Consider the following 23151-nt stretch of genomic DNA (forward strand, 5'->3'; position numbering starts at 1 on the left):
TCATCAAGGGATTCATAATGTTTTCTGCAACACATGTCTAGAACCAAGGAGGAAACAGAATCTGATCAGGTGACCAAAAGCATGATCAAGAACAATTCAAAACATGCATATTTATACAAGGTTTTCACAACAAGATCTACAATGAATCAACACTAGGGAAAGGTGGATTCTTCCAACTAGGAAAAGTCAAGCACAACACCAAATCAGATGCCCAATCGGGGCTATTAGCCAAGAACTTTCGTTCTTTCATTTAAAAATGCCATACTCATACGAGGTTTGTGCTGACGGATAGGGGCCCATAATACCCTTCCCTTTCTCCCTCTTCTCATCTTGAGAAGAGACTCTATGCTGGTTGAAGTCCAACTAAACAGACCTTTTCCAAAATTGGTCACTTCTGTCCTCTCCAAGGGTGAGTAAAACCAAAACACCCATACAAGAAAAGTCTCAAAATTGCAAACATAAACATGAAAGGAAAACATCCAAAATAACATGGTTTTCAAATCTTCACAACATACCCACAAACATACAAACATTGAAACAACATCAAGGTAGCATAAGCATGAAACAAACATGGAAATTGAATAAGGGAGATAAGAATTCCTACCTTCACAAAGAGGTAATGGCTATGAACAAGTTTGAGTAGAGTTTCCACTTCCTTCCTTCAATCTTCAAAAAACTCCTCTCTAAATATAGAGATTGGGTAACAACCTTCACTAGTCCAAGGAAGGCCTCTAAATAAGCCTCCAACTCAACCACCCAAGGGCTCAATAACTACCCCCACCCACTTGTAATTCTAAAAACTCCTAACTCAACCTACACTATGGTTAAACGTTAAGTGGAAATGAGGTGAGGTAACTCAAGATAACCATGGTCAATTTTCGCACAAAGGCAAAAAGAGACTTTTTGAGGGACCTCAAAAGTCAATAAAAGGGGCTTAGGAGTTGGAAAAGACCCCTAACCCATATCCATACCCTTTGGGTATAATTATTTCAAGTTTTAAGCCTTAGGAAAAAAGTTTAGAGCCAAACAAAATCTAGGAATAAAATAGGACCATCTAACTATTCTAACATTGCAGATTAAACACTAATTCGGATTTAAGGGAAGATTAAAATCGATTAAGAACCCAAAAGCAAACTAACACCAACTAAAACAACTTGGGTCCAAAGGTTAAACAACTAACCCTAAAAAACACACTGAAGCACATAAACAATTTACAAGTGTCAAGTGACACTAAAAGAACATAATTACGAACATTAACATTCACTAAACAAAGAAGATACATACATATATCTCACAATACAATACGTGAATTATGAACAACAAGGTTTCCAAAATTAGCACAAAGAGATCTGTTCTGTTCCTCCGTAAGTTTTTTCGGCTAAATATCTACACGCTCATTGCACACATCAGTAGTCTTGTAAAATCACATGTACATAAATGTATACGCATCAAAAATTCACATAAATTAAAACATACATCAATAAGGGTTTCTTCATCTTGCTTGATTCTTAATCATTTAAAATCTCTTAAATCAAAGTCTCAATCCTACATTTACTGATTTCATCAACATACATATACATGAAACATTAAATGACAATCATCAAATATATCTGAAAGTAACATCACACAACATGAAATAATAAAGTATGTTCTAAGCATCAGATAATGTCTCGACATCTCGAGTCGTGAATATCAAAATAGTAGTAATGTATCACTATGCTACGATGGATCAGGGCGAGGCCTCACACTACTATAAAAATCTTATTGGGATTAAAAAAAAGCCAAGATAAGAAGGAATTCCATAGATATTTCCAAAATTTGATTTGTTAACAAATATAAATCTATAATCACTAATAAAAATTTAATTGTTAAATTAAATTTAAATTTTAATATTAAATGATAATAGATGATATGATGATATTAAAAAACAATAGATAGATAAAAAATGCATTGAAATAATCTTTACTATAACATTATTTCTATTAGAAAACTTTAATTACATACGTGAACAAATTTAGTTCTTGATCTAATATTCAAATATTGAATTGTATAACAATTTCTAAGAGAAAACATTCGAACAACTATGTTGAATTCAACATACACATAGCACTCACACTTTGATGTGCAATAGGTACATCAATCAAAGTGGTAAAAAACTTCCTTACATTTTCTTATTTTAAATTGTAAGTAGGATTCTAACATGTATACAATGTGTCTACATCATGTCTTCATGCATTAAAATGTTTTCTTCGTGTCTTCATGAATTCATGTGTCTACCTCATGTTTACATTGCGTCTTCATGTATTAATGTGTCTACTTTGTGTCTTCATTCATATATTCTTGTACATGCTATTTATATACTAACATGTGTACTTTGCAAATATTTTGACCCATATGTAGGGGAAAGAATGAATTTGAGTTATAAATTGCTTAAGGACAAGCAAATTCGAGAGGGGAGGATTGTGATATCCCCACTAAAATAAGGTTTAATATTAAATAATTATTAAAATATAGTAATCTAAGAAATAAATATTAAATAAATAAATAATAATATTTAATAATTATGAGCACCATATAAATTATAATAATATTAGAATATACTAACATATTTAAATATAAATTTATACATTATAATTAGATTATAATGTACTAATATACATATTAGAGAATCAATGAATATATATCTATTTACTATTAGCATTAATAATATTCAAGCTCTTTTGCATTAATCATTAAGAGAAGTAATTAAGGGAGAGACGCGTCTCTTCACCATTTAAGGGTGCACTCTTCCATTTTTGGAGATATATGTAATGAGAATTGATTATAGGCTATCTATCTCAACAATATAAGGTGAAGATCAAAGATATTATCATTGAATCTAATTGAAATTAGGAGAAGCCTATTATGGGTTGTAATGCCCTGCCAAGGGATTCAAAAGAATTAACCTAAAGTTTTGCTAAGTTTTTCAAACATTTAAAAAAGAAGAAGAAAGAATAACATACACATCAAACATAAAGTAGAGGAAGCAATAACATACAATCATCTATAAGCATACATAATAGGTTACATTTCATAAGGATCCCAAGACGTTGAGTCACATTTAAATTTTAATTAAAACTAAGTCTAATAAATAACACATCCACATGAAAGAATAATTAAAAGTCCAACGTGACTCAACGTCTTGGGATCCTTAAGAAATGTAACCTGTTATGTATGCTTATAGATGATTGTATGTTGTTGCTTCCACTACTTTATGCTTGATGTGTATGTTATTCTTTCTTTAAAAAAAAAGTTTGAAAAACTTAGTAAAAATTTAGGTTAATCCTTGAGTTAGAATACTTTTAGGATTTCCTGGACTCAGAGAGTATTTTTGATATTTGGTTTGATATCCTATTTGGGACTTGAGACTATCTCCTCAGCATGGTAGGAGTGAGCCATTTAGGTTCGATGTGGTTAGGTGGTAGTTATTTTTACTCTTACCATTGAGATCTGTCCATAGTCACCAAACTCTTTTAGGCCAGTTTTATGCTTGATGATTAGTAGCATTATTTTGAGATTATCATATATTGTTTCAGATCCAGTTGATGTATGATGAGATTACTTGGTACTCTATAATTCATGTGTGAATGATGATTATTATAATATTTTTAGCTATTGATGATGATTAGTTAGATAGATTGCCATATGTGTTTTCTTATGGATACTTACCCCATATTGCATGTGTATGGTGTGCATGTATGTTTTCTTTATGTATGGTATTTCTAATGTAATTAAGGAAGGGAGTCATAATCATCTGCTAGTCAGGATCTACATGATGCACCACTTCCTACCATTTCCTATTTAGTTTAGAATATTGCATTAGTACATGCATGGATTTTATGCAGGTTGCAAGTACCAGGTATTGACTTCCCTGAATTGCCAGGATAAGCATATCCTATCATATTATCTTAATGGTTAGAGAGGGGAGATAAATTCTTAAGTCCAAATCTTAAACCTTTAAACCCATTTGTCCTAGAAAAATAGGACAAGTATCTAAGTTAGTTTACCCATCCAAATTTGTCAAGTGACATGAATTTGTGATTTTGACCCTGGAGTTTGCTTATATTCTTTGCCTTCAATTGAGTTGTCATATTTGGTTTTATGGGTCTGTTGTGATTTTTTGTTATAATTAAATCAAATTAAAAGATAATTTAATGGAAATTTTATAAAAAAAATTGATATTTAATTATAATAAATTAACTAAGAAATTAATTAAATAAAAGAATTAAATTTAAAAGATTGTATTGAAGTTCTATTTTTGATGTATTTATATTTATTTCATTTAATAATAATAATTATTTAGGAGTTTTATTTTAATAATAAACTCTAAATAATATTTTGATTAAGTAAAAACAGGTTTTAAAGGACTCGAAACCTTACAACAGCAGAGTTCTAGAGAGTAGCATGAGAAAAGAATAATAGAGAGAAGAAACCAAAAACAACAGGAAACAGACCTCAGAAAACAAAAAAGAGGTCACAAAAGATAGTGCTAGAAAAGATAGCAAAAGTCCAGCAAAGGTACAACAATCGACCAGCTAAGGAGTATTAATCAAATTCACAACTCGGTCCACCAGAGAATGCATGGTTTCAGCAATAACTTTCACCTCGTCTTTCTTATTGGTTTCCTCAATCTTCTTCGAATGGGCCCAAGTACGCTTGCTAGGTCCTTGAGAATCAGCCCTCGAGGGAAAATCTTGGTGTTTATCTACCACATTCTTCTTCAAGAAATTAGTCATATTATCCACCAGTTGTTTAAGCTATTTATCCATGTTACCCAACCTAGTTTCAAGTTTTGACACCGTCCCCTGGATGTTCCTAATGTCCTTGTCCATAACCCTCTGCTTAGCTTCCATCATAGGGATCTTGTGCATTAGACTTTTCACTTCTTCTGCATTTCTTATGACCTCTGAAAGCCTATCAAAGTGTTGTCCTAAGGTTCTTTCCCCTCTGGCTATTTTGCTCAATTGTTCCATTTCCTTGTTCAGTAACACAATTTTATGCTTGAGGATGCCAATGTCCTTTTGAATAGAGCTAGGGTTACCAAATAGGCCTCTAGAGGACCCTAGCCCACCACTAAAAAAATCACCCCCATTAGATTTAGACCCCTATTCACCATCATCAACATAGTCAGAATCCTCATTCATCTTATTGACATTTTTATTATCCGGTCACCACACAAACTTCCTTCTCCTCTCCAAGTGTTGAGCCGAGGGCTCATCATCAGAATGAGGAGAAGCCCTCTCATCATGACAACCCTTGTGCCTTCCTTTGCTACCTCCCCTATTTTTGATATGCTCTCTGACAATTTCTTCAACATAATCACTTTCCCTCTCTCGGTCAGAGTCCTCCTTCTCAACATTCTTTTTCTTTTTTTTAGTGCTACCCCCCGAACCTTTTTTCGGCTAACTAGACCCCCTTTGGCCTCATCTTTCGTATCAGAGTTGTAGCCCTTTTCCTAAATGCTCCCTTCAGTATCTTGATCACCCCCTTTAAAGTTTCTAGGTTTCGAGATTTTTTTTGATTTGAGCACATTCATAATCAGTACCATTAAACCTTCATGGCAAACATGTGCTCTAGTCGTGTCATGTTGGATGGCTTGGGTAGAAATAGAAAGAGATTGCAATAGATAGGAAGGAAAATTCACCCTAATATCATGTTGAAAATGGTTTGCTAGCACAAAGTGGTAACCATACAATTTTTTATATCTACCATCCAAAGTTAAATATTCCATAATAACAAAGAACATAAACTGCCATGGATGAGACAGAAAAGCCAGGTTAAAATAAGAATTACCTATCTTAACCAGACGATTTCTTTCCTGTTCAGTCTCGACAAAGTCATCAATTTCCTTATCCTTGAAGGGTAAAAGCATAGATCTGTGTCACCGTTTGTGATACAAAAACCTGTTTTGGTCAAATCTCATTTCTTTATCAAAACTCAATTTTAAAAAAAAACTAAAAATACCCTTTTATAGATTTTAGATTCAATATCATCATTATATAAATTTTTGAGTGTTTTGATTAGTTATAATATGTTATAATCTAAAAATATTATAAGTCAATATTTTAACATTTTGGAAGATGCTCTCTCAAAAAATGAAAAAAAATAGTAAATCATATCAAAAAAATAAAAAAATATATTTATCACTAGAGGAGAGAATCCTCTTCATGAATATGTAATTTTTTTTCAAGAAGGTATAGATTTGATAGGGAAGTTTTGATGGGAGGAAAAAACTATTGGATTCTAACAAGGTCGAACTTGAGTACTTATAACAAAGAAAATATACATCAAAAATAATTATTTCTTTTTTTGTGCACTAGCTATATATGTCATCTATAAAATATTTTCAAATCATAACAAAAAAAGATGATTTGCACATACTTGTTTGACAGGAACTACATCCTATATTTTTTACAGTTAAAAAAGGGACTTCAAAATAAAATAAAATGAATAAATTCTTAGTCAAAAAAATAATAAAAATTATAAGCATAAAGTTCATACAATTCTACACATTTCATCAGTTTACATCATCTTCATATTTTAAACGCAAATACCATTTTTTTTGTCATTAATGTTGAACTGTCACATTCTGATATCACTTTTCCTTTCCCTATAAAAATCCATCCCATCCAAATCCAAACCAGTAGCCTCCACAATGATCTCTTCCATGACCTCCATCCTTTGGTTCCCGACCAACACCGAGCTGTCCTTCCAAGATTTAATGAACTAGTGCATGATAGTAGGGTTATTACCTTTGAGTCTCTCCATGTAACTGATAAAATTTCCATGCCTGAGGATGTACCAAACCTCTAGTTTATTCTTCCATTCCGCACAAATAGGTGGTTCGACTTGTTTACTCTTTCCCCCCATTATCTCTTCTACAGATGCACTAGTTTGCTTGCATGAAACCCCCAAACACTCTACGAACACCACTACCTAAGCATGGATAGAAAGAAGCAACCCATAATCCATGTGAGCTGCCCACATTTCTAAAAATAATTGCCCACCTCACTCCAAAGGAGTTAAAATCATAATTCACTGACAACATCATTATTAAGGAATTATTGCTGGGATTTCCATTTGTCATACTTAACATGCTCGCAGCCATCAGTAGGTAAAGTTTCATATGACTCCCATATGATCTTTTGATCATTACAACATGCCACATTCAAAGCACAATTAGCTAAACCATTGGCTTCCCTATAATTATGGGATATTATGCAATTTTGGAAAGAATTAACAATATAACCTGTGTTAGAAATAATATTGGTAATGGTCCATGAGGGTGGGTTAATTTTCTTTAAGAAGTTTATGATATTAAGGGAATCACCTTCAATCCAAATGTTCTTCAAATTCAAATCTTTGGCATAAATAAGACCATAAAGTGTAGCAAAGGCTTCAACCACATGATTGGTTTGACACCCCAAAGGTATAGCCACACCACCAACAAAGTCATCATTAAAATTTCTAATCACCACTTCACAACTAGAAATGCCTAGGTTCCCTTTCAAGGCACCATCAAGGTTAATCTTAAACCAGTTTTTTAGAGGACAATATCATCTTGCACTTTCCCTTGGGTTAGGATCCATTGTGTTCAAAATCAAATTCTTGATGTTCCAATTATTAATCACCCCAACCTCCCACTCATTAGAAGGTTGCTGTCCCATACCACATATTTTGATATTTTCATGCAAAAGGACCTTGATTTTATTGAAGACCTTAAATGGATTGGATTCCACCCCTCTAAAGATCTTGTAATTACATTCCTTCCATATACCCCAGCAAAGATAAGGAAGGATAAAATTCCACAATTTAGTTATCAAAGAATTTTTGGAAGGAACTTTCCAACAAGAGAAAAATAGCTTGATGGTAGCATGAGAGATCCAGTCCATGTTCATTAAAATCCAAATTTTATCCCAAACCTTCTTAGTTAAGGAACAATGGAGCATAATATGATACATTGACTCCCCATAATTCTTGCAAAGAACACATTGATTAACAATGAAAAACCCCCTCTTCTTAAGATTTTCAATAGTTAATATTTTATTTTGCAGAAGAATCTAAAAAAAGATATTAACTTTAGGAGTCATACCTTTCACCCAAGCCATAGCCTAGCAAGGAACATCATGATCCTCAAAAGAATTAGTGTAGGCTGATGAAATAGAGTACACACCACTAGGATCAGATTTCCAAATTAGAACATCCTCTTCATGGTTCAAACAACAACCATTCAAGCATTTAGCAAGCTCCACCAAATTTAGATCCACACTAAGAAGATTTACCCACAAATCATCCTTCCAGTAATCGCTGACTAGAGTACCAAACTGAGTCTTGCACTACTCCATAAACCCACAAAGGGGGTAATCCAAAATCCATATATCTTCCTAGAAAAGGACTTTCAATCCATTTCCTACCTTCCATTTAACTCCTTTCCTTAAGATATGTTTAGATTTCTGAGCATTCTTCCATATCTGAGATCCCCCTTGATCAACATTAAGAAAAAGGAAATGTTGAAAATCAAAGTTATCCTAGTGATATTTTTCAGCCTAGATATTCCTCCATTCCCCTTCTTCCTTATGCCATCTCCAAAGAAGTTTAGCCAGTAAAAGTTCTTTCATAGTAGAAATCCTTCGTAGACCAAGCCCTCCCTTCCTCCTGGGAATGCAAACATTCTCCCAAGCAATAAGATGAAGTCTCTTTTTAGTCTCCATACTAGTCCACAAGAAGATCTTCTATATTTTCTCAATAACAAGTGCAAACTTTCTCAAGATTTTAAAGACACTCAAAGCATAAAGCGAAACACTTAGAAGGATAGATTTCAAAAAAATAACCTTCCCAGCCCGACTTAGGAGAGATCCCTTCTAGCCAGCAAGTTTCACATGGATCTTATCAATCAAAGAGTTCCAAAAGCTATCAGGAGGAGATAAACCCAAAGGTAACCCCACATAAGTACCTGGCAAGGAACCACTCTCACACCCAATAATCCTTTTAATCTTCAATCGTCTAGCCTCACTAACATTGATAAAGTAAATCACACTTTTATTCCAATTAATGGTTTGACCAATAGCATCCCCATAGTCAATCAAAGCATTCTTAATATTCCTAGCATTTCTCACCGAGGCCTCCCCCATGACAATAGAGTCATCCACAAATTGCTGATGTGAGCACACAAGAGCTGAGGAAGAAGGGATGAGACCCACAAAGTCTCCTTTCACAACCAAATTATTCACATATCTTCCCAAGCGTTCAACTAAGATAATAAAAAGAATACGAGAAATTGGGTCTTCGTGTCTTAGGCCCCTAGAAGCCTTAAAAAAGGAGGAAGGGGAGCCATTAACAAGCACTAAAAATGAAGTTGAAGAAATTAACATAAAGATAAGATCCTTGAATCTCTTGTTAAAGCCAAACATTTCCAACCTCCTAAGAAGGAAGTTCTAGTCAACTCTATCATATGCTTTAGAAAGGTCAATCTTAAGAAGAAACCCTTCCTTCTTAGACATCACAAGAGAATGAATGTTTTCATGAACAAATATAATGGAGTCCAAGATCTGCCTTCTTAGAAAAAAACCATTCTACTGACTAGCAATGATAGCCGAAATAATAGAAAGAATTCTAAGAGTCAGAACTTAGAAATAATCTTATAAAAGAATTACATAAATTGATAGTCCTAAACTGATCCAAACTATCAACACCCAACTTTTAAGGAATAAGGGTAATAAAGGTTCCATTTAACTCTCTAAGGAGGTTTCTCAAACCAAAATATTCCTTGACACCATTACTAACATCTATTCTAATGATATGCCAGTATTTATGAAAGAATAGGAGAGGGAACCCATCAGGACCAGGGGCCTTATCACCCTCAAAAGAAAAAAACTGCCTTAGAAATCTCATCTAGAGAAGGAATGGAAGAAAGGAAAGAATTCTAGGCTTCAGAGATGCAAGAAGGAATACTCTCTAGGAACATTTGTTGCTTCTCTAAATTCAGGACTGGGTCACATAGCAGCAAGCTGCCAAAGAACATCATGGCCTCCCTTTTAATGGTTTCTTCATTATTAGTCAAACCATCATCTGTCTTAATTTTGGAGATTCTATTAGCCATCCTATGCTTCAAGGTAGTCATATGAAAGAACTTCGTATTCCTGTCACCTTCTTTAAGATAAACCTTTCGAGATCACTGTCTCCAAAACATTTCCTCCTTAGTAATAAGATCATGAAGGTCAACCAGCTTATCACTCTCCTCTTCCCTAGAAACCATCTCATAACCATTAGCTTGAATCCTATCTTGAATGTCTTTAAGCTCCTCCATAATCTTTCTTTTGTTCTAAAAAATGTTACCAAAGGTGGTTTTATTCCAAATTTTAATGCGTTTCTTAACATTTTTCAATTTAGCTACCACTCTAAACATAGTTGTACCCTCAACATTAATGTTGCACTACTCCTGAATGAGACTCTCCAAATTAGGATGAAGGATCCACATTTTTTCAAATCTAAAAGGAAAATTCTTCCTAAAATTAAAGTGGTCAGTAGAAAAGAAGATAGGGTAGTGATCTGAACCCACCCAAACTTGGGCATTGAGTGAGCATTTATAATTCAAAATCCACTCATTGTTGATAAGAGCATGATCCAGTCTAACCTGAATTAGATCCTTACCAGATCTTCTATTCATCCAAGCGTATTCAATCCCATGTAAATCAATATCATGTAGCATATGATAGTCAATAAAATTCATAAGATCTAATCTATTGTCCAGATTGGTCTAATTGCCTTCCCATTTTTCAGAATCCTTTAAGGAGGTATTAAAATCCCCTATCACCAGCCACTTATCCTTAGCAAAAAGCTTTCTCTGATTAGAAATTTTTTCCCACAAAGCCTTCCTCCCCCATTTGGTGTTGGGGGCGTAAACATTAGTAAGGACCCAACTAAAGTTGTCTTTTGAATTAACAAAATGCACATTCATCATATTTCTACTTTGATAAATGAGTTCCCCCTAAATCCATTTATTAATCCAAAAAACCACCAAACCTCCTAAAGCTCCATTAGAATCACTTCCAATAATCTTTCCTCCCTTAAAGATAGAAAGGTCTTCCACCTTATCCTTGAGAATCTTAGTTTCTTGAATAACAAAAATGTTAGGTCTATTATCCCTAATCATATTTTTTAAAATATCGTGTTTGTGAGAGTTATTTAACCCTTGTATATTCCATGAAATGATCTTCATAATTTAACAAAATGTTTAGATTCAAGGATGCTTCTTTGGCTTCCATCTGCAATGCTCTTGATAACCATATATGTTCTTTTGTGCTGATTAGAATGTCTACCGGCATAAGATGGAGAAGACCCAACATCACCATTCTTGATAATGGCTCCACCATTCTTAGACAAACCAAACTTACCCTTAATTGGTTTAGAATTAGCTTTGGATCCCTTCTTATTGCTTTTCACTAGGGTAGAGTCTCATCTTCTTTATTATTATTTTTCTTCCTGCCCCTCGAGTATTTTCCAACTGTTGTCCAATTGGCCTCAGAACTTTCCTTTTCCAAAACTAGTTCCTCAACATGGGAGATAGTGAGAATATCCTCAAAAAATCCACAAACAAAGGAATTTTCCTTTAGCATAGGAGCCTGAGCTAAAGCCTCCTTTTGAGATCCATCTATAATAAAAATATGATCCTCCATAGAAAGACTCCCCCATAGCTTCCCGATTCCTCTTTATACAAACAATCTCAAGATTCACCAAAGGATCCTGAAAAGGGGAAGCCACATCAGTCACCATCAAAGGTGAGTCAGTATTAAGCTCCTTTGGGGGAACAACCAAATTAGTATCCTCCCCTACATTCTTTCTCAAGTCTTTATTCTTCGCAACATCCTTTGAGATATCATTCCATACTAGAAGATCTTGGTGGGGAGCACCATCAACTCCATCCATAGGGCTGCAATCAATTTGGACTTGGTCCTTTGGAGGAGTAGGCACCTCAACTACTACCACCACCACTTTAGATAGGTTTTTCTTTTCCCAAATTTTCTTACTCTTCTTCGCAGTCTTCTTAGCTTTTCTTTTCAAAGATGGACATTGCTTACCCCAATGACCCACTTTCTTGCAAAGGAAGCATGCAAAAGGGATAGATCCATACTCCATCCTTTGGTCCTAGACACCAAGTTTAGATTTGAGAGCAATAGATTCTAAAAGATCCACCCCATGAGAAACTCCAACACAAAACCTAGCATAGTTCAGTCTCCTCCTAGAAATAGTCACCGTATCTAAAGAGAGGAGTTTCCCAAAAGTATTGGCAATGCCCTTGAATACATCTTCCACCCAAAACTCAAGAGGGAGACCATGAAGTTTTGCCCACACAGGGGCTTTAATAGCTGAATCATCCAAAGAATAAAGATTGGGGGCCCATTTTTGTAATAGTAGGGTATGCTTCCCCATAACCCAAGGGGTACTACATAGGATATCTCTCTTATCCTCATCACAAGAGAAACAAAAAGAAAGACAACCTTTAGCCATAGCATAAATATCCACTTGACCCTTCAAACACCATTTTCTCTGGACAAAAACACACACATCTTCAATATTAAGTCATGCTCAAATGAAGCACCCTACCAAGGTGGAATCCATACAAGAGATATTTCTATCAATGATCTGATTAGGAATTTCAATAGAGAACTTACATTTATCTTTTGCAGAGATGTCTTTGATCGGTGGGAAAGCAGACTTTCCAATAGGTTGAATCCCAAACAAACTAGACCATTTTTTATTCTGTTCCTCCCCCCCCCTCCCCCAAGCATCCACCAGGAACCTGCCATCATCAGCATTGCTAGAATCACCATCCCCAAATTTGACAAGGGAATCCCCAGACTATTCCCCAGGTATAGGGGAATTCAAAATCCAGTTCACGCTCGAACTCTCTTCACTCCCACTCGCCATGAGGAGAAATAGTGTTAAAAAAAAATCAAAACTCTAAATAATATTATTACTTGAGTTAATAAATATATTATTAAAATGTCTTGTAATTAACTTGAGAGAGAAAACATAAAATTTATAAAGTTTATTTTTATTAAATTGCATAAAGCATATGCAAGAAATTTAAAGATAAGTTATAGTTCTAATTTTGGCATATTTATAATTAATTAGTTTAACAATAATTTATTCAGGAGTTTTATTTTAATTAATAAACTCTAAATAATATTATTAGTTAAATAAATAAATATGATATTAAAAATGTCTCATGAATAATTAAAGTGAGAAAGAAAATTAATTTAATAAAGATATTTTAATTTAAATTGTTTAAAGTTGTTGCATGAAAATTTTATAAAGAAAATTCAATATTTCATTATATTTGATTAATTGAGAAATTAATTAAATAAAAGAAATAAATTTAATTTTTTTTATTAAAGTTCTATTTTTTGACGTATTTATATTTATTTAATTTAATGATAATTATTTAAGAGTTTTATTTTGATAATAAACTCTAAATAATGTTATTAATTAAGTTAATAAATATATTATTAAAAAAATATCTTGTGAATTAATTAAATAAAAGAATTCAACTTAAAGATAAAGTTTTAGTTCTAATTTAGGCATAATTATATTTATCTAAATTAATAATAATTATTTGAGAGTTTTATTTTAAATAATAAACTCTAAATAATATTATTAGTTGAATTAATAAATATATTATTAAAAAATCTCATAATTAACTAGAGAGAAAACATAAATTTAATAAAGTTATTTTAATTAAATTGCATAAAGTGTATGCATGAAATTAAAATATAATAAATTAATAAGAGAGAGTAAGCAATTATTTAATAAAGTTTATTTTAATTAAATTGCATAAAGCTTATGCATGAAATTAAAACATAATAAATTAATAAGAGAGAGTAAGCAATTATTTAATAAAGTTTATTTTAATTAAATCACATAAAGCTTATGCATGAAATTAAAATATAATAAATTAATTAAAAGAGAGAGTAAATTAATTTAATAAAGATATTTTAATTTTAATTATTTAAAGTTGTTGCATGAAAATTGTATATAGAGAACTCAATATTTAATTAATTGAATTTATTTATTTAAAAAAAAAAAAAAATAATCGAGAGAACAAAAAAGGTACAACATCAAAAGAGGGGGGGAGGCGAGCCTCAACCACCAAGTTCAAAGTCCAACTATTAGCTAGAATTAGTCAACTAACACATTAAGTAGCAGTTCTAATGAGATTACAAAAAGAGGAGACAGATAAGCTATTCAAGAACATCATCATGATCATCGAACCAAGCTATCCATCCTAGCTCTCCTTCCATCCATACGAATTTCTTCCGCTCGAGAAGTTGAGCAAAGAAGTCAAGTCTATCAGAAAAGGGGCCTTTGTTCTCACGTATTTCCTTGAGCAGCTCCTTGAGAGCTTTTCCAAAAGCAGTCTGGTTATCAAGAATGCTGGCCAGTTCTAGCCCATGCTTCATCTCATAAATGAACATTGTAGCGAGCCCATCATGGAGGAATCTTTTTAGCTTGTCCATCTTGAGCTTCATAATGCAGCAAATCTGCAAGAGAATCTTAAAACGGATGAGTTTCGAATGAAACAAACTAAGGGATCTACCAACATCTTGAAATTTGTCCTCATTTCTACACTTTCCAAATAAACCAAAGAATGTGAGAGGATAGAATGTTCTAGAAAAAATTAGCATCCTTTTTAAGACCAAATAAGTTGCCAAGAATGGTATCTAAAACAGGAACATGATCAGCTATAGAAATTCCAAAAAACTTCCATATAATCCTAACAAATTGACAAGTAAAAAATATATGTCTTAAATTTTCAAAAACCCTACAAATAGAAAAAATTTCAGTATCACCAACATGATTTTTAATAGGAAGTCTATCGAGAAGAAGCTTCCATTTAAAATGTAAGATTTTGGGGGGAATATGCGATTTCCAAAATCTGTCAAGAATTTTTTGCCATTCAAGAGAGTTCAAGTTCATATACCAAGTGGTATTAAGGTGAGAAATAACAGAGTTGTCTTTATTGAGCACCTTATATACATATATCTGTAGCTTTAATTTTATGTAGGAGAGATCCATCATCCCAACAAAAATTCAAAAATCTATGAGAGTCCACATCACACTTGCAGGGAAGATTAAGAGTGCAACAAGCATTGGAAACCATATTATATGTACGTTTATGGGAGATAGGAAGGTTGAACTTGATTCTAATATCCTGCCAACTAACAAGATTGTCATTCTCCAAAATGTCAATAAAGCTCTGGATATCAAGGATGTTCCAAAATTTTGCAGAACAACCTTGAGTCATGGCAAGAGGCTTACCACTATGATGAAAATTCCACCATATTGAACACTCACTATGAATAGAGTTATTGCTAGCAAAGTTGGAATTATAGATGAAACCCCTCACAAGCTCCCAAGCTTTCCAAATAGGCTTGAAAATGAGGGAACCTTGGACAGAGACAGGGAAGGACCCAACAACCAGATCAGTAAAAGGAAGATTTTTCCAATGTTTGGCCTGCTTAGGATAAATGGACTAAATGTTATTTCTAAGAAGAATCTTCTAGGGTTCCTGACCATCAAGAGCCTGAAAAATCCACTTAGCAGCAAGGAAAATTCCTTGGATCCTAAGGTCAATTAGGCCTAAGCCACTAGAGTTCTTGGTAACATGACACCAACTCCATTTAACAGTTTGTTTCTTCCTGTGACCTTTGCCATCAGACCATAAGAATCTCCTAATGGCTTTCTGAATCTCAAACACTTGGTAGTTACTAAACATCTAGATGGAGGAGTAGTATATACTATAGGATGACAAGATTTTCTGACACACCTGCACTCTATCGGCAAGCAACAACACCTTGTTATCCCACTTGTACAGCTTCTTAACAATCTAAAAGAATAAATTAAAGTTCTAATTTTATTATATTTATATTTATTTAATAATAATAATTTAAGAGTTTTATTTTAATAAAAAACTCTAAATAATATTATTAGTTGAGTAATAAATATTATTTGATTAAAAAGAAAATATTAAAATATGTTAATATTTGATTTAATTAAAAACTAATTAAAATTTATGGTTTAAATAAAAAGTCTAAATTAGAGGTCTAAATTTAGAATTTTTTTTTCTATTAAATATAAGAGGATAAAAAAACAATAGAATCAAAGAGTTTATAGAGTATCAACAAGGAGGCCTAGCCTCTGTCTGACAATAGAGTATCAAATGTACAATGACATCAAAACATGAGGAGCAACCAACTAATGTTAAGCATCAAAATGAACATCCATTGAGGCAGTCCAACCGAGTGGACCCTCCATCCAAACAATGTTTTTGCGCTCTTGAGTTTCAATTAATATGAGCAGCTCTTCTTTTTTGGCATTAACATTCTTCCTGATCTCCCTATTCAGTCTTTTACATGCCTAATCAAAAGCATGTAGGTCATCCAACATTCTTCTCCATTGATATCCATGTTTTAGCTCATAGTAGAGGAAGGTAACATGACCATCTTCCAGGAATCTCTTCAACTTGTCTTTCTCAATCAGCATAGTGGCTTGAACTTGCAAGAAAATAAAATGTGTGAGTTTCCAAAAAAATCTTAGTAAGAACCCTCATAAATTTAGAAAATTGGTTAAAGAAAGATTAGAATATGATGTTATATTTAATTAATTAGAAATTAATTAAATATGTACTTTAGTTTAAAATATTTATTTTAAAAGTCTAATTTAAGAAGTTGAATAAAAATAGAATAAAAATATTAAAAGATTAAAGATTGAATATTGTTTTATTATGATTATTTAATTAATAATTATTAAATTAGAGTTTCATTTAAATAATGAACTTTAATTATTCTTATTAACTTAAACAATAGACTATGCTTTAAATAGCGCTTACACTAATTAATAAGTGGAGGAAAAGAAAATATAAAAGAATATTTTAATTAAAAATTTCTTTAAATGTGCATGAAAGAATTAAATTTAAAAGATTTGATTAAAGTTCTAATCTAGGCATATTTATATTTATTTAATTTAATAATAATTTATTTAGAAGTTTTATTTTAATTAATAAACTCTAAACAATATTGTTAGTTAAATTAATAAATATTATATTAAAAATGTTGCATGATTTAATAAGGGAGAGAAAAATTTAATTTAATAAAGGTTATTTTAATTAAATTGCATAAAGTGTGTGCATGAAAATTAAAATATAGTAATTAAAGACAAAGGGCTTTTGCATGATTGCATGATCAAAGCCTTGATTTGGGGGAAAAAATCTTTATTAAGGAAATTAGAGCTCATTTCTAGATAGATAGGTTTGGAGGAGCCAATTTCTAAAAAGAGGGTTTTCGAAGGAAAAGAAAGATTATTGCATGTTTGTGCGTTCATTATTGTAGCATCTGATCTAGGTAGGATCTTGTGGGTTTGTTCAGTAGTTGCTCATTCTTCGAATTCCTATCTTCTTTGTGTATGTTGTGTTTCTATTTTTAGAAGTTCTTTGGGTTGAAACTCTTGTTTGAGAAAATTAATTTCCATTATAGAATTGTCTGTGATTTAATCTGGAAACTTTTAGTAAATATTGAACTTTAGGGTTTTCAAAACCTAATGAATTATGAAACTCACTTTTGTATGTGCTTTATGTGATGAGTGATTTACTAGTGTTGGGGTTTTTGGGTTGACCTAGCTTTGACCAATTTTAGGATGTTATCGGAGGCTTGGGAGTTTGGCATTTGTGGTATTATGTTGAATCTATCTTGATCTTTTTATACCCAACCATGGTAATGTGTCTAGTATGCTCTATGATGTGGTATTTGTTAGACTTATTATTAATTAAATTTAAATGTGACTCAACATCTTGGAATCCTTAAGGAATGTAACTTGTTATGTATGCTTATAGATGACTGTATGTTATTGCTTCCGCTACTTTGTGTTTGACATGTATGTTGTTCTTTCTTTAAAAAACAATGTTGGCAAACTTAGTAAAACTCTAGGTCATTTCTTTTGGATCCCTTGGTGGGGCGTTATAGGGGTCATTACAACTCACAACTTATTTGTTATATTTTGTGGCTTCTCATTGGTCATTTCTCCTCTATCAACTATTTGAGAGGTGAAAAATGAATTTTGCATTTTTCATTAGCACTTCACCAATTTTTCGTTAAACCCACTAGGTAGAGGGCAAGTGGGTGAATGAATAACGCACACCCATAGTATTAGTGACTAACGATGTCACATGATCTTAGCCTCTATTACTAGAAATGTGAGATTTAGATTTCATTTTGTGTTTCAACAACATGAACTATTTTCTTATATTGTAAAACAACTATTTCTCTCTAGTTTGGTCCTTGCATAAGTTCCATGTGAAATTTCTATGCTATTTTTATTGTAATATTAGCAATGTTAATATTTATGTTACGATTACCATAAATTTATACACATTCCAATTTTTACTAACATCAACAATTCTCATGTTTATCTCCATAAATTTATGGAACTTTTTAATGTAACATTTTAAAAAACTTATGAGCATCATTTATATAATATATATTTTAAATAAATGTGTTACTAAATTATTGACAAAATAATTTATATTATATAAAAAAAATGATTTATAAATTATCATGTATATAGCCATTTCTTATTTGCAACTTCTAAATGTCACATTTTTCATCTTATTGTAGTTTGTTGTTCTAGTTCCCATTTTTCATTTCTAGCAACATAGGTCTTATCACAAAGAAGTGAGTACGACAAATTCAACATTGGTCCATGGGCCGTAGAGTATAATGGAGTAATATGTGGATATAAATTGTATGCATCACTATGTATTCCAAAATATGGAATTTCTATTTTAACAAATTAGATTGCATTACTGAGCTATTGAAAAATAACAGTTAATATCCTCCCCTTTTTGTTTCTTTATTTTCCCCAAATTTCCAAATAATTGATGTTCATGCTTTGATATCACCTTGTGGTTTCCCTACTTAGACAATTGTGCCATAGTTTATCTGAAGAAGAAGAAAAAGGTATGGGTTTTCCAACACTTTGGAACATTGTGATAAAATTGGCAAAGAAGGATGTTTCCATGATACATATGGAACCTTTGAAGAGCTTAAGGAAAAAATGTGACAATGGTGGTTATTGAATGTTTTGTAAAATTTCTTGCTAACCTGCCCATTTTTCCTAGTTTGCATTATTTGTGTGTAGGATTTTGAGGTAAGTCACTTAGCACAGGTTGAATTAGTTTTATTTTTTTATTATTTGGATTCTAGAATATGTATGTAGCTGGATCAATTTTTATGTTGTGCTAAGATGTAGTGAGCACCTTAAAAAAGATCTCTCTATATATATACATAAATACATACATAGACATACACATATGTGTGTGTACACATGTATATATACACATACATATAAATAAAGAGAAGCTTCTCTATATATACATACATACATAAATAGACACACACATATGTGTTTTTATGTATGTATATATACAAATACACATACATAAAGAAAAACTTCTCTATTCACCTGCTGAGGGAAATATAAAGAGATGTTGAAGGTGATTAGATTTCTTACAGATTTGACTATGAATGTCTTTTATATTTTCATAACATAATTATTAGTTAATTCTACTCTTTATATTTGAAGTTATTGAACACCAAAGGGGAAGACATTTATTGATTTCAATACCTCTCTTGGTTTCTCAGTTGGGTATAAATATTGTTTCAAAAGACACAAAGCCAAAAAGCATCTCACAAGAGCACATGTCTCATGTCCACTCATGACATGACTATTGATATAAACAATTATTAAACTTATACTAATAAGTCTAGTTAATTCTTAACCAAACATGATTTATATTAAGTAGTTGATCTATATAAACATAAATGGATCATCTGCTCGATCCTAATATGACTTAACATGAATGCATCTGATCATTACTTGGATAATATTATGCATGAGATCTCTACTCAATCACCAAGAGATAATATAATCTATAAGTATAGATTTCTGCATACTTAGTTTGGTATGAATAGTTTGGCATAAATTGGGGAATGTGCTTCATGCCTGGCATGCAAGTGATGCATCTACATATCCAATTTTATCACCTTTGAAAACTACATTTGATCTTGCTAGCTAGGAACAACTGATTGTTCATTTTATTGTACCTAATCTAGTGATAGTTCTATAGGATTTTGTAATAAACCTAGCTAATAAAAAACTAGACCCATTTAAATAGGTTATGGCTAGTTTCTTTCTAAAAATATTTGCTATGATATGTTTTTGTAAAATTTCTTGCAAACTCTGCACATTTTTCCTGGTCTGCGTTATTTTTGTGTAGGATCTTGAGGTAAGTCACTTAACACAGGTTGAGTGAGTTTTATTGTTTAATTATTTGGATTTTGGAATATGTATGCAGCTAGATCAATTTTTCTATCTTGCTAAGATGTAATAAGCACCTTAGAAAAGATCACTAAGATATACATGTTTAGAAGGAAATATAAAGACATACATGTTTAGAAGGAAAAGAAAAGAACATTTACATATCCCTTGAAGAAAATTGCAGAGCAAGGGCATGACGCGACAACGAAATCATAGAACAAGGGAATGACGATGAAATTGTAGAGCAAGGGCACAATAACAAAATGCAAAGATCACAAGAGCACATCAATGAAATGCAGAAATCACAAAGGCACGGCAACAAAATGCAGAGCAAGGGAAAGACAACATTTAGAGCTCTCCACCCTCTTTTGCATGCAACTCTCCACAATCAAAATAAATGGGGAATGATTTCTATTGTGTTTTCTTCTTCTTCTTCTTTTAAACTCATACGAGTGTCACAATTATGATGCAAATGTCGCTATTGCAACAATGATGGGGACAATTGCAAAAAAAAACATGAAAATCACCATAAATTACACCGTCATCGCAAATTGTTGTAGAAATTTGACCCCAAATTTTGTAGTGAATATGAGTTGAGTAAGCATACCCAATTCAATAGGAATATCACTATAAAATCCATTGTTCCCTAAATCCAAATCAGTTAAAGAGGACACATTTCCTAAGAAAGATGGGCTTGTGCCTGTTAATTTGTTTGTTGCTATATAAATAATTTCTAAATGTGAAAGGAGACCTAGCTCAAAGGGAATGTTTCTACTTATTTTTTTATAAGATAGAGTGAGATGACATAAAGAACAAGAGTCAGCCAAAGTGGAGGGAACAGAGCCTTCTAATTCATTGTGTGACAATCCAAGTATTCTAAGGCAAAAAATCCTTCCTAATTGTGTGTGAATTTGGCCATGAAAGCTATTATTTCTAAGAGCAAGTACTCTAAGAAAAGAAAGATTGCCAAGAAAGGGGGAAATAGTACCTAGTAGTGATGTAGTTGTGAGATGCAAGGAAACCACATGTTGATGACGAGAAGGGCAAGAAACACCAGTCCAATTACAAAAAGAATTATTGGAAGACCAATCATGCAAAACATTGTGAGGGTCAAGGGAAATAGAACCCTTGAAAGCCAAGAGAGCTTCTTCATCAAAATAAAAAGAAGGAGAAGTATGAGAGATAGAAATATGAATAGAAAGAAGAGTAGAAAACAAGCCATCTTCAATTTCATCTCCAAGTGGGTATTTAGCATATCAAGTTATGTTTAATGTTATTGGTAGGATTGGAATTCTTATATAGATCTCTATTGCTGATCAATTTAAACTGGAATTACACAACAACTACATAGATTAAGATTACTTTGGAAAAGAATGGAAGAGTTGGGAATCCCTATGGTGCTAAGGACAACAGTACACAGACTATTTGAGTAGATTAAGGCCAAAATCAAAACTATAGATGGGCTATCAAAATGCTTGGGCAACGACATAGGGATCAAACAAGGGTGCCCACTATCTCCAATCTTGTTTGGGCTCTACATTGACAAGTTAGACGGATGGTTAAATAGAGCTAGTGGTGAGGGGGTTTACCTAGCTAGTTATGTGATAAAACTATTATTATATGCAGATGATCTCATTATTATCACAAAGATAGCTAATGGTTTGAGAGAGCACTTGAAGGCACTGGAAAACTTTTGTCAGGAGGTAGGCATGGAAGTTAACACCAAAAAAACAAAAGTTATGATCTTTGTTGCTGACCAATTTGAACCAAAATTGCGTAGCAACTACACAGATTAAGATTTCTTTGGAAAATAATGAAAGAGTTGGGAATCCCTATGGTGCTAAGGACAATAGTACACAAACTATTTGAGTAGGTTAAGGCCAAAATCAGAACTATGGATGGGCTATCAAAATGCTTTGGAAATGACATAGGGGTCAAACAAGGGTGCCCATTATCTTCAACCTTGTTTGGGCTCTACATTGACAAGTTAGAAGCATGGTTAAATAGAGCTAGTGGCAAGGGGGTTCAGTTGGCTAGTTATGTGATAAAACTATTGTTATATGTGGATGATCTCATCATTATCACCAAGATAGCTAATGGTTTGAGAGAGCACTTGAAGGCATTGGAAAGCTTTTGTCAGGAGGTGGGCATGGAAGTTAACACCAACAAAACCAAAGTTATGACCTTCTTGTTGAAGAGAAATAAGAGACCCCCGAACACTATTCTCTTTGAGGGTAACCCTCTAGAGATTGTGAGCAAATATAAGTACTTGAGAATAGACTTCCAGAACAAACTCAGTTGGGAAATGTGCTAATCTAAAAGAATTTAAGGGTGCTGGAAGACATTATATTCTTTATAGAATTCTTTAAAAAATAAGTGTAGGAATGTAGAACTCTAGGATTAGAAGATAAAGAAAATATTATTTGGACTATTTGTCACACTTGTGGTTTTGTATGGGTGTGAAATTTAGGGCAGCAACTTGTCAAATCAGAAATGGAGACAAGTAGAAAGAAAACAAAAACACCTAATCATTAGCCGGCTCAAAATCAAAAACATGATGCCTTATGAGATCTATTGGCAGAAGTGGGTGTCATTCCTTTAGAAGTTGTTGCAATGGTCCACCTGATATGTTACTTAAAGAAAACCCAAGGCATGGGAAGTCATCATTGGCCTAAGCTAGTCACTAAAGAAAAGCTAGAAAGGAGAAAAAACACATGGATGAAGCAAAACAACAAATGGATA

Source organism: Cupressus sempervirens, chromosome 2 (assembly GCF_028749045.1).
Source record: "Cupressus sempervirens isolate cs-2001-9-10 chromosome 2, ASM2874904v1, whole genome shotgun sequence".
Classification (NCBI taxonomy): Eukaryota; Viridiplantae; Streptophyta; class Pinopsida; order Cupressales; family Cupressaceae; genus Cupressus; species Cupressus sempervirens.